Genomic DNA, 13,380 nt, shown 5'->3' on the forward strand with positions numbered 1-13,380 from the left:
GGGGTCCAGTCCACCTCCACGCCTGCTGATGGGGTCCAGTCCACCTCCGCGCCTGCTGATGGGGTCCAGTCCACCTCCGCGCCTGCTGATGGGGTCCAGTCCACCTCCGCGCCTGCTGATGGGGTCCAGTCCACCTCCGCGCCTGCTGATGGGGTCCAGTCCACCTCCGCGCCTGCTGATGGGGTCCAGTCCACCTCCGCGCCTGCTGATGGGGTCCAGTCCACCTCCGCGCCTGCTGATGGGGTCCAGTCCACCTCCGCGCCTGCTGATGGGGTCCAGTCCACCTCCACGCCTGCTGATGGGGACCAGTCCACCTCCGCGCCTGCTGATGGGGTCCAGTCCACCTCCGCGCCTGCTGATGGGGTCCAGTCCACCCCCGGGTCTGCTGATGGGGTCCAGTTCTCCCCCGGGTCTGCTGATGGGGTCCAGCCCACCCCCGGGTCTGCTGATGGGGTCCAGCCCACCTCCGCGCCTGCTGATGGGGTCCAGCCCACCTCCGCGCCTGCTGATGGGGTCCAGCCCACCTCCGCGCCTGCTGATGGGGTCCAGCCCACCTCCGCGCCTGCTGATGGGGTCCAGCCCACCTCCGCGCCTGCTGATGGGGTCCAGCCCACCTCCGCGCCTGCTGATGGGGTCCAGCCCACCTCCACGCCTGCTGATGGGGTCCAGTCCACCTCCACACCTGCTGATGGGGTCCAGTCCTCCTCCATGTCTGTTGATGAAGGCCAATCCACCTCCCCTCCAGTTGTTCCAGTCAAGCCTGTCACCATACCTGTTACTCCAGCCCAGCCCATGTCCACCGAGCCTTCTGCCCTAGATCAGGTGCCACTGGCTTAACTATGGGTCAGTCTATTCCTGTCTCACCCTCAGTCCTGCCTTCTGCCTTTTTACATTTGGGACTTTCAGTAACCTGGCCTCATTTTACCGCAACTACATCTGCTCAAGCCTAAGAAGTTCTATCCATCCTTGGGGCAGACTGACTCATTTAGCAAAGTTGCGCCAAGGCCTGGTAGTGCAAATAACACTTTGGATGTGAGAGCTGTGTTCGCCAGTTAGCCACAGTAGTAGATGTAATCTGGGGAAGGACAGAGTTCCATTTGAGCCAAGACCCGACCCAGGCAGTATTTCTGCAATCCCAGGTGCATTTGGGGACATGGGTTGGGTGACCAATGCCTTGGGTAGACATGCATGGCTGCTAGAATGCAAAGCAGTTTCTGGAAGGTCCAGCTGTAATGGGACACCCTGGTATGGATTTTGGTGTTAAGTCTTCAAGTGGCCTTTGGAGTCCTAGCGTTGGGACATGTGCTGCATTAGGGAATTGTAAGCAGAGGCGGCTCTGGGCTTTGTGAGGCAAAATTTAGACATGAGGCTCTTTGAAGGGGTTAAGAAAGAACCCTGAGGCAGAGCATATTATTACTGCTGCTGCTTGTGTGGGTGGGATATGCACTGCACTAATCACATGGGATAAATAGGAGAGGAGGGTCAGCAGGAGCAGCAATGATAAAATGCTCCACCTCAGGGTCCATCCTTAGCCCCTGAAAAAATGGGGGTGGGGATCGGACTTTGAACCATGGGGTAGGGGAAAATGAGGAGGGCGTAAAAAAGGGGGAATGGGTAGGAGATGAGAGATGGATAGAGGAGGACTGGAGTGAAACTGGGGGATCCTGGTCCATATAGAGATAAAAAAGGAGAATTTGTGCTGACATGAGGGAAGGGGGAGGGAGAGGCAAAAAAAAATGGGTGTCAAGGGGACTGGAGATGGATGAGGAAGACTGTTGGCTGGTGAGGAATAGCCATAGTATAATTTAATCAAATAAGAAAGAAAGATGGAAGGAGTGGGGGGGGGGGGGATGGGGAGAGAGATAGAGGGAGGGAGAGGATGGGAGAGGGAGGGAGAGGATGGGAGAGGGAGGGAGAGGATGGGAGAGGGAGGGGGAGGATGGGAGAGGGAGGGGGAGGATGGGAGAGGGAGGGGGAGGATGGGAGAGGGAGGGGGAGGATGGGAGAGGGAGGGGGAGGATGGGAGAGGGAGGGAGAGGATGGGAGAGGGAGGGAGAGGATGGGGGAGAGAGGGGGAGGATGGGGAGAGAGGGGGAGGATGGGGAGAGAGGGGGAGGGAGAGAGGGGTGGAGAGAGGGGGATGGGGATGGAGAGAGAGAGAGAGAGAGAGATGAAGAGAGACGGGGGGGAGGGGGAGGGATGGGGAGAGAGAGAGGGATGGTGGAAGAAAGAGGGAGGGAGAGAAGGATAGAGAGAGAGGGGTGGAGAGAGGGGGATGGGGATGGAGAGAGAGAGATGAAGAGAGAGGGGGGATGGAGAGAGAGAGAGAGGGATGGAGAGAGATGAAGAGAGGGGGATGGAGAGAGGGATGAAGAGAGAGAAAGGGGGGGTGCAGAGAGAGAGAGAGGGATGGAGAGAGAAAGGGGGGGTGCAGAGAGAGAGAGAGGGATGGAGAGAGAGAGGGGGGATGGAGAGAGAGAGATGAAGAGAGAGAGAGAGAGGGATGGATGGAGTGAGATGAAGAGAGAGAGAGAGAGGGATGGAGAGAGATGAAGAGAGAGAGGGGGGATGGAGAGAGAAAGAAAAAGAGGGGGGGATGGAGGGAGAAAGAGATGGAGGGAGAGGGGTGGAGGGGTAGTGAGAGAGAGGGAGGGGGGATGGAGAGAGAAAGAGAGAGAGGGGGGTGAAGGGAGAAAGAGAGAGGGGGGGTGAAGGGAGAAAGAGAGGGGGGGTGGAGGGAGAAAGAGAGAGAGAGGGGGGGTGGAGGGAGAAAGAGAGAGGGGGGGGGTGGAGGGAGAACGAGAGAGGGGAGATAGATGGGGAAAAAGAGAGGGGGTGGACAGAGGGGGGAGATGGGAGGAGGGTGAGAGGGGGAGGGAGAGGAGAGGTGGTGGAGGGAGAGAGAGGGGGTGGAGGGAGAGAGAGGGGGGGTGGGGAGAGAGAGGGGGATTGAGGGAGAGAGAGGATGGAGGGAGAGAAGATGGAGGGAGGGAGAGAGGGGGATGGAGGGAGAGAGAGGGGGGATGGGGAGAGAGAGGATGGAGGGAGAGAAAGAGGGGTGGATGGAGAGAGAGAGAGGGGGATGGAGGGAGAGAGAGGGGGGATGGGGAGAGAGAGGGGGATGGAGAGAGAGGGGGATGGAGAGAGAGAGGATGGAGGGAGAGAGAGGATGGAGGGAGAGAAAGAGAGGGGGGATGGAGGGAGAGAGAGGGGGGATGGAGGGAGAGAGAGGGGGGATGGAGGGAGAGAGAGGGGGGATGGAGGGAGAGAGAGGGGGATGGAGGGAGAGAGAGGGGGATGGAGGGAGAGAGAGGGGGATGGAGGGAGAGAAAGAGGGGTGGATGGAGAGAAAGAGGGGGGGGAATTGAGGGAGAGAGAGAGAGGGGAATGGAGGGAGAGAGGGGGAATGGAGGGAGAGAGAGGGGGGATAAAGGGAGAGAGAGAGAGAGGGGGGATAAAGGGAGGGAGAGAGAGGGGGGATGGGGAGAGAGAGGGGGATGGAGGGAGAGAGAGGATGGAGGGAGAGAGAGGGGGGATGGGGAGAGAGAGAGGATGGAGGGAGAGAGGGGGGATGGGGAGAGAGAGAGGATGGAGGGAGAGAGAGGGGGGATGGGGAGAGAGAGGGGGATGGAGGGAGAGAGAGGATGGAGGGAGAGAAAGAGGGGTGGATGGAGAGAGAGAGAGGGGGAATGGAGGGAGAGAGAGAGAGGGGGAATGGAGGGAGAGAGAGAGAGGGGGAATGGAGGGAGAGAGAGAGAGGGGGAATGGAGGGAGAGAGAGAGAGGGGGGGATAAAGGGAGAGAGAGAGGGGGGGGGATAAAGGGAGAGAGAGAGAGGGGGGGATAAAGGGAGAGAGAGAGAGGGGGGATAAAGGGAGAGAGAGAGAGGGGGGGGTGGAGGGAGAGAGGGGGGATGGGGAGAGAGAGGAGGATGGGGAGAGAGAGGAGGATGGGGGGAGAGAGAGGGGGGATGGGGTGAGAGAGGGGGATGGAGGGAGAGAGAGAGGGGGATGGAGGGAGAGAGAGAGGGGGATGGAGGGAGAGAAAGAGGGGTGGATGGAGAGAGAGAGAGGGGGATGGAGGGAGAGAGAGAGAGGGGGGGATAAAGGGAGAGAGAGAGAGGGGGGATAAAGGGAGAGAGAGGGGGGATGGGGAGAGAGAGGAGGGTGAGAGAGGGGGGATGGGGAGAGAGAGGGGGATGGAGGGAGAGAGAGGATGGAGGGAGAGAAAGAGGGGTGGATGGAGAGAGAGAGAGGGGGAATGGAGGGAGAGAGAGAGTGGGGGGGTTAAGGGAGAGAGAGAGAGGGGGGGTGGAGGGAGAGAGAGGGGGGATGGGGAGAGAGAGGAGGATGGAGGGAGAGAGAGGGGGGATGGGGTGAGAGAGGGGGGATGGGGAGAGAGAGGGGGATGGAGGGAGAGAGAGGATGGAGGGAGAGAAAGAGGGGTGGATGGAGAGAGAGAGAGGGGGAATGGAGGGAGAGAGAGAGAGGGGGGATTAAGGGAGAGAGAGAGAGGGGGGGGTGGAGGGAGAGAGGGGGGTAGAGAGAGGGGATGGAGGGAGAGAGAGGGGGGATAGAGAGAGAGGGGGGATGGAGGGTGAGTGGGGGGTGGGGGGTGAGAGTGAGGGATGGAGGGAGAAAGAGAGGGATAGAGGGAGAAGAGAGAGAGAGGGGGATTGGGGGGAGAGAGAGGGGGGATGGGGGGAGAGAGAGGGATGGAGGGCGTGAGAGAGAGATGGAGGGAGAGGGGTGGTGAGAGAGAGGGAGGGGGGGGGTGGAGAGAGAACAGAGGGAGGGGGATGGAGAGAGTAAGAGAGGGGGTGGAGGGAGAAGAGAGACAGGGGGTGGAGGGAGAAAAAGAGAGAGAGGGGGGTGGAGGGAGAAAGAGAGCGAGAGAGAGAGGGGAGATGGATGGGGAAAAAGAGAGGGGGTGAAGGGAGAGAGGGGGGTGGAGGGAGAGAGTGAGGGGGTGAAGGGAGAGAGGGGGGTGGAGGGAGAGAGAGGGGGGTGAAGGGAGAGAGGGGAGTGGAGGGTGAGAGAGGGGGTGGGAGAGGGGGTGGAGGGAGAGAGAGGAGAGGGGGTGGAGGGAGAGAGAGGAGAGGGGGGTGGAGGGAGAGAGAGGGGGGTGGAGGGAGAGAGAGGGGTGGATGTAGGGAGAGAGAGAGAGGGGGATAGAGGGAGAGAGAGGGGGATAGAGGGAGAGAGAGGGGGATAGAGGGGGGGATGGAGGGAGAGAGAGAGGGATGGAGGGAGAGAGAGGGAGAGAGGGGGGGGGATGGAGGCAGAGAGGGGGGGATGGAGGGAGAGAGAGAGGGATGGAGAGAGAGAGGGATGGAGGGAGAGAGGGATGGAGGGAGAGAGAGGGGGATGGAGGGAGAGAGAGAGAGGGGAGAGAGAGAGAGAGGGGGGGTGGAGGGAGAGAGAGAGGGGATGGAGGGAGAGAGAGAGGGGATGGAGGGAGAGAGAGAGGGGATGGAGGGAGAGAGAGAGGGGATGGAGGGAGAGAGAGCGAGAGAGGGATGGAGGGAGAAAGAGAGAGAGGGATGGAAGGAGAAAGAGAGAGCAGGAGAGAGGGATGGAGGGAGAAAGAGAGAGCAGGAGAGAGGGATGGAGGGAGAAAGAGAGAGCAGGAGAGAGGGATGGAGGGAGAACGAGAGGGAGGGAGAAAGAGGGAGGGGGTGGAGGGAGAGAGAGAGGGGATGGAGGGAGGGAGAGAGAGGAAGGGGGGTGGAGGGAGAGAGAGAGAGGGGATGGAGGGAGGGAGAGAGAGAGAGAGGGGGGATGAAGGGAGAGAGAGAGAGGGGAGATAAAGGGAGAGAGAGAGGGGAGATAAAGGGAGAGAGAGAGGGGAGATAAAGGGAGAGAGAGAGGGGAGAGAGAGAGCAGGAGAGGGATGGAGGGAGAAAGAGGGATGAAGGGAGAAAGAGAGAGAGAGGGGGGATAAAGAGAGAGGGGTGGAAGGAGAGGGAGAGAGAGGGATGGAGAGAGAGAGGGGGTGGAGGGAGAGAGAGGGGCGATGGAGGGAGAGAGAGAGAGAGATGGAGGTAGAGAGAAAGAGATGGAGGGGGAGAGAGCATGAGAGGGATGGAGGGAGAAAGAGAGAGAGGGATGGAGGGAGAAAGAGGGAGGGACAAAGAGAGAGAGAGAGAGAGAGGGATGGAAGGAGAAAGAGAGCAGGAGAGAGGGATGGAGGGAGAACGAGAGAGGGATGGAGGGAGAAAGAGAGGGATGGAAGGAGAAAGAGAGAGCACGAGAGAGGGATGGAGGGAGAAAGAGGGGTGGAGGGAGAAAGAGAGAGGGGTGGAGGGAGAAAGAGAGGGGATGGAGAGAGAAAGAGAGCGAGAGAGGGGGATGGAGGGAGAGAGCGAGAGAGGGGGATGGAGGGAGAAAGAGAGAGAGGGATAAAGAGAGAGGGATGGAAGGAGAAAGAGAGAGCAGGAGAGAGGGATGGAGGGAGAAGGAGGGAGAGAGAGGGAGGGAGAGAGAGGGGGATGGAGAGAGAGAGGGGGTGGAGGGAGAGAGAGTGAGGGATGGAGGGAGAGAGAGAGAGAGCGAGAGAGAGAGAGAGAGAGAGAGAGAGAGAGAGATGGAGGTAGAGAGATGGAGGGGGAGAGAGGGGGGATGGGGGGAGGGTGAGAGGGAGGTGGTAGAGAGGGGGAGGGAGGGAGGAGAGGGGTGGAGGGAGAGAGACAGGGGATGGGGGAGGGAGAGAGAGGAGAGAGGAGAGAGGGGGGAGGGAGAGAGAGGGGGGATGGATGGAGAGAGAGAAAGAGGGGTGGATGTAGGGAGGGTGAGAGAGGGGGATAGAGGGAGAGAGAGGGGGATGGAGAGAGAGAGAGGGATGGAGGGAGAGAGAGAGGGATAGAGAGAGAGGGGGAGAGAGAGAGAGGGGGGATGGAGGGAGGGAGAGAGAGAGAGGGGGGATGGAGGGAGAGAGAGAGGGGAGATAAAGGGAGAGAGAGAGGGGAGATAAAGGGAGAGAGAGGGGGGAGAGAGAGAGCAGGAGAGGGATGGAGGGAGAAAGAGGGATGAAGGGAGAAAGAGAGAGAGAGAGAGAGAGAGAGAGGGGGGATAAAGAGAGAGGGGTGGAAGGGGAGGGAGAGAGAGGGAGGGAGAGAGAGAGGGGGTGGAGGGAGAGAGAGGGGCGATGGAGGGAGAGAGAGAGAGAGGGGGGGGAGAGAGATGGAGGTAGAGAGAAAGAGATGGAGGGGGAGAGAGCATGAGAGGGATGGAGGGAGAAAGAGAGAGAGGGATGGAGGGAGAAAGAGGGAGGGACAAAGAGAGAGAGAGAGAGAGAGGGATGGAAGGAGAAAGAGAGCAGGAGAGAGTGATGGAGGGAGAACGAGAGAGGGATGGAGGGAGAAAGAGAGGAATGGAAGGAGAAAGAGAGAGCACGAGAGAGGGATGGAGGGAGAAAGAGGGGTGGAGGGAGAAAGAGAGAGAGAGGGGTGGAGGGAGAAAGAGAGGGGATGGAGAGAGAAAGAGAGCGAGAGAGGGGGATGGAGGGAGAGAGCGAGAGAGGGGGATGGAGGGAGAGAGAGAGAGAGGGGGGGTGGAGGGAGAGAGAGCGAAAGAGGGGGTGGAGGGAGAGAGGGAGGGAGAGAGAGGGGGGATGGAGGGAGAGAAAGAGGTATGGTGAGAGAGAGAGAAAGAGAGAGCGCAAGAGAGGGATGGAGGGAGAGAGAGAGAGGGGGATGGAGGGAGAGAGAGCGAGAGAGGGATGGAGGGAGAGAGAGCGAGAGAGGGATGGAGGGAGAGAGAGCGAGAGAGGGATGGAGGGAGAAAGAGAGAGCAGGAGAGAGGGATGGAGGGAGAAAGAGGGAGGGAGAGAGAGAGGGAGGGAGAGAGAGAGGGGGTGGAGGGAGAGAGAGGGGGGATGGAGGCAGAGAGAGTGAGGGATGAAGGGAGAGAGAGCGAGGGGGGGGAGAGAGAGAGATGGAGGTAGAGAGAAAGAGATGGAGGGGGAGAGAGCACGAGAGGGATGGAGGGAGAAAGAGAGAGGGAGGGATAAAGAGAGAGAGAGAGGAATGGAAGGAGAAAGAGAGCAGGAGAGAGGGAGGGAGAGAGAGGGAGGGAGAACGAGAGAGGGATGGAGGGAGAAAGAGAGAGGGAGGGAGAACGAGAGAGGGATGGAGGGAGAAAGAGAGAGCACGAGAGAGAGGGGGGATGGAGGGAGAAAGAGAGAGCACGAGAGAGAGGGGGGATGGAGGGAGAAAGAGAGAGAGGGGGGATGGAGGGAGAAAGAGAGAGAGGGGGGATGGAGGGAGAAAGAGAGAGAGGGGGGATGGAGGGAGAAAGAGAGAGAGGGGGGATGGAGGGAGAAAGAGAGAGAGGGGGGATGGAGGGAGAAAGAGAGAGAGGGGGGATGGAGGGAGAAAGAGAGAGAGGGGGGATGGAGGGAGAAAGAGAGAGAGGGGGGATGGAGGGAGAAAGAGAGAGAGGGGGTGGAGGGAGAAAGAGAGAGGGGGGGATGGAGAGAGAAAGAGAGCGAGGGGAGATAAAGGGAGAGAGGGGGGTGGAGGGAGAGAGAGCGAGAGAGGGGGATGGAGGGAGAGAGAGAGGGTGGAGGGAGAGGGAGAGAGAGAGGGAGGGAGAGAGAGAGGGGCGGGAGAGAGGGGGGGATGGAGAGAGCGAGGGGGGATGGAGGGAGATAAAGGGAGAGAGGGGGGTGGAGGGAGAGAGAGAGGGTGATGGGAGAGAGAGAGGGGGGGTGGAGGGAGAAAGAGGGGAATGGAGGGAGAGAGAGCGAGAGAGGGGGATGGAGAGAGAGCGAGAGAGGGGGATGGAGGGAGAGAGAGAGAGCGCGAGAGAGGGGGTGGAGGGAGTGGGAGAGAGGGGGATGGAGAGAGAGGTATGGTGAGAGAGGGAGAAAGAGAGAGCAAGAGAGGGATGGAGAGAGAGAAAGAGAGAGGGATGGAGGGAGAAAGAGAGAGCAGGAGAGAGGGATGGAGGGAGAAAGAGAGAGGGAGGGAGAAAGAGGGAGGGAGAGAGAGAGGGAGAGAGAGAGGGAGGGAGAGAGAGTGAGGGATGAAGGGAGAGAGAGAGAGGGGGGGGGGAGAGAGATGGAGGTAGAGAGAAAGAGATGGAGGGGGAGAGAGCACGAGAGGGATGGAGGGAGAAAGAGAGAGAGAGGGATGGAGGGAGAAAGAGAGAGAGAGAGGGATGGAAGGAGAAAGAGAGCAGGAGAGAGGGATGGAGGGAGAAAGAGAGAGGGAGGGAGAACGAGAGAGGGATGGAGGGAGAAAGAGAGAGGGAGAGAGAACGAGAGAGGGATGGAGGGAGAAAGAGAGAGGAGGTGGAGGGAGAGAGAGAGAGAGGGGGGATGGAGGGAGAAAGAGAGAGGGGGGATGGAGGGAGAAAGAGAGAGGGGGGATGGAGGGAGAAAGAGAGAGAGGGGGTGGAGGGAGAGAGAGAGAGAGGGGGGATGGAGGGAGAAAGAGAGAGGGGGTGGAGGGAGAAAGAGAGAGAGAGGGGGTGGAGGGAGAGAGAAAGAGCGAGGGGGGATGTAGGGAGAAAGAGGGGGGGTGGAGGGAGAACAAGAGAGAGGGGAGATAAAGGGAGAGAGGGGGGGTGGAGGGAGAGAGAGAGAGGGTGATGGGAGAGAGAAAGGGGGGTGGAGAGAACAGGGGTGGAGAGAGAGGGGGAGGGAGAGAGAGAGAGAGCGAGAGAGGGGGTGGAGGGAGAGAGAGGGAGGGAGGGAGAGAGAGAGGGGGGGTGGAGAGAGAGCGAGGGGGATGGAGGGAGAAAGAGGGGGGATGGAGGGAGAACAAGAGAGAGGGGAGATAAAGGGAGAGAGGGGGGTGGAGGGAGAGAGTGATGGGAGAGAGGGGGGGTGGAGAGAGAGGGGGGGTGGAGGGAGAAAGAGAGAGTGAGAGAGGGGGAGAGAGAGAGAGAGAGAGCGAGAGAGGGGGTGGAGGGAGGGGGAGAGAGAGGGAGAGAGAGAGAGAGAGAGAGAGGGGATGGAGGGAGAAAGAGAGAGAGAGAGCGCGAGAGAGAGGAATGGAGGGAGAGAGATTGGGATGGAGGGAGAAAAAGAGAAATAACGAACAAACGAAAGCAAGGGGTGGAGATAGAGAGAGAATGAAAAAGAGGAGGGAGGGAGGAAGGAAGGAAGGAGGCCCTTTCATCAGAATACTTACTGGGAGGCAGGAGAAAGAAGGCAGGGAGAGGATGAATGGATCAGCAGACTCAATCTTTCCTCCTCTGGCTGCTGGTCTTCAAACTTCCCTCCCACACATCCTCTTCTCTTAGGCAGAACACTGTCGGGGAGTGTGGGTGGTGCAGACACAGGAGGAGAGGGCGGGAGGAGGAGCAGAAGCAGCTCTCTCTCCTCTCCCGTCTGTGTGGGAGGGGGTACTGTCAGCGCAGCGGCTCTATCTGGCTGTGATCTGGAGCCGTCAGTGAGCCGGTGAATTGGTCCTCCTAATCAAAGAATTCTGTGAGGGCAAGGCCTTAGGCGACCGCTTAAGGCAGGCATTGTGTTTTGTTTTTTTTATGGAGCTGTTTTAAAAGGAAAATGTAAAGAACCATAGCAACCCACATGGTATTCCTGCACAGACTGAAAAAACTGAGAATAAGGTCTTGTACACACATGCCATCCAATTTAGCATGCAGACTGGTGCTTGTTCTCTGCTGGCAATGGGGAGTGGTTGTAACAATGCAAGGCACTGTTTACCTTTTTTGTTTATTCACACTTTACTGAAATGTCAATGTACGATGATCGGGGCTCTCATTAGTTGATCAAGAGCAGAAAAATCTCAGTCACCCAACACAGTGTAAATCTAGAGCAAAGGCTCCTTTATGGAAGCATTTGCCCTCTGAAGAGTGATCCAAGGTGGTGTTCTTCAGAGGGCATTTGACTGGCCTCCTCGCCTCTTGTTTTAACTCGTAACAACCAGCACCATGGAGCCAAGATGTGACGCAGCCCCATTCAGATGAGATAAGTTTGGCCGCACTGCAATGCATCCCACCTGCTGCCTTGGAGTGGTTGGGGGTGGTAAAAATGTGACTCAACCCTGCTTTTTTTTTTATTATTGCCCCCCCCAACCACAAGTGTAAACAAGGTCTAAGAGAGATGCTTTCTAATTTGGGATAGGTGTCAACTGACGTGTTGTGGTGTTACTTTCTGGATGAACAACCCAATATGATGTCATTCCCATTTTGCTCCCATGCTAGCAAGTGGCTGCGGCCGTGTTTCCGCCAGTGAGCAAGTAACACCCAGCTTGTTTACACCATTGCATTAGAAAACACACAAGCATTTTCATTGAAGCGCAAGAAATGTTTTAAATGTTTGTTAAAATGCAACGCAAGACTCGTTCTTCATGCGTTTTGCAAGTGCTTTACATTAGTTCTTTTCTTTTTTCATCATTTCCGTTCTTCATTTTCTGGGCGATGGTGTCTGGGTTTGTTGGAAATATGGATATGAGAGTTGAAAAACGCATCAAATAAAGTAATAAATGTAATGCAGAAGGTAGTGTCCTGCTGCAAGGACACCTCCCTCCCAATCCTTCAACTCAGGGTGCTGGCTTGTGGCAGTCGCTAGTCGCTCCATAAATTGAATCTGCTGATTTACAGAATAGGGTTGATCTGAGGTGTGGAGATGCAGGAAATGGGCCTTATCTGAGATCTGGAGGTGCTTGAATTGGGGGTGATCTGATGGTGCAAGAATTGGTGCTGATCTAAGGTCTGATGGTGCAGGAATTGGGCCAATCTGAGGTGTGAAGGTGCATGAATTGAGATTGAGCTGAGGTCTTAAGGTGCAGGAGTTGGGCTGATCTGAGGTGCGAAGGTGCAGGAATTGGGGATGATCTAAAGCAGGGGTGTCAAACTAAATTTCTTTGTGGCCCGCATCAGCATTATGATTGTCCTCAAAAGGGCCGGTTGCATCTGTAAGATTAGATGTCCAGCGCATCCCCTCCCCTTACATTAGATGTCCAGAGCCACCCCACCATCAGAAGTTGAGTCCCCTACTCTCCCTAACATCACAGTGCACCCCCTTTCCTTATGCTGCTGCTGGGAAGAAGCTGGATGCATTGCTTGAAAGCAGAAAGTAGGGGTCTGGAGGAGGACCAGAGGAGGGCTGGAGCTCTCCTGCAGCTGCAGGAAAAGTGTGAGGGCCACATGAAATGGCCTGGAGGGCCGGATTCGGCCCGCGGGCTTTGTGTTTGACACCTGTGATCTAAAGTATGAAGGTGCAGAAATTGGGGATGATCTAAAGTGTGAAGGTGCAGGAATTAGGGAAGGTCTGAATTGGGTCTGATCAGAGGTCTGGAGGTGCAGGAATTAGGACCAACTTAGGATCTGATTGTGCAAGAATTGTGGCTGATCTAAGGTCTGAAGGTGCTTGAATTGGGGTTATCTGAAGTCTGTATTGGAACTGATCTGAGATCTTTTGGTGTAGGAGTTGGGCTGATCTGAGGTGTGAAGGTGTCTGAATTGAAGCTGATCTGAGGTGTGAAGGTGTCTGAATTGAGGCTGATCTTGGGTGTGAAGGTGCAAGAATTGGTGTTGATCTGAGGCCTGGAGGTACAGGAATATCTATTCTTGAATATCTATCTATATACGGTGGTAAATATAAATAACCAGGTACAGGGCCGTCTTTAAAGCGGAGTTCCGCCAAAAAAAAATAAGTTAAAAGTCAGCGGCTACAAATACTGCAGCTGCTGACTTAATATATGGACACTTACCTGCCCAGGGCGCCCGTGATGTCCTTTACCCAAAGCCAATCTGTCCCTCAGCTCCCAGGTGGAGGTGACAGCATCTTCGGTAAGGGAATCGGAAGTGAAGCCTTGCGGCTTCACAGCCTGGTTCCCTATTGCGCATGCGCGAGTCACGCTGCGCGATCTCACTGGTCCCTGTCGTCTTCTGGGACCTGTGTGTCTCCCAGAAGACAGCGGGAGGACGGAGGAGGGACCGAACGTAGCGTAGATAGCCGTGGATACTGCAGCGATCTATGCCTGGAAGTGGGAGTAAATACCTGAATACTCTCCCGATTGGCTGCCTGACCTTGATTGACAGCCACTGGAGCCAATGGCACCGCTGCTCTGTCTCAGCCAATCAGGAGGAGTGTCCTGAATGGCTGAGGGGATCGTGGACATAGCTGGAGAGAGAAAGGACTCAGGTTGGTAATTGGGGGGCTGCTACACACTGAAGATTTATCTTAATGCATTAAGATAAAAAAAACTTCTGCCTTTACGACTCCTTTGAAGACAGCCCTGACCACCTATATGGTTAGGAAACAAAATAGAGGTTGGATCTGGTACAGAGCAGCCCTGATCCTCCTTTTCTGAGGTCCCCCACCAGAGCTTCCGGTCTCCTCCTGCCTTCAGCGTGCCCTCATAGCAAGGTAAAAAACTTCTGCCTTTAGAATCACCTAAAGTGAT

Source organism: Aquarana catesbeiana, linkage group LG03 (genome assembly GCF_042186555.1).
Source record: "Aquarana catesbeiana isolate 2022-GZ linkage group LG03, ASM4218655v1, whole genome shotgun sequence".
In the NCBI taxonomy this organism is placed as follows: Eukaryota; Metazoa; Chordata; class Amphibia; order Anura; family Ranidae; genus Aquarana; species Aquarana catesbeiana.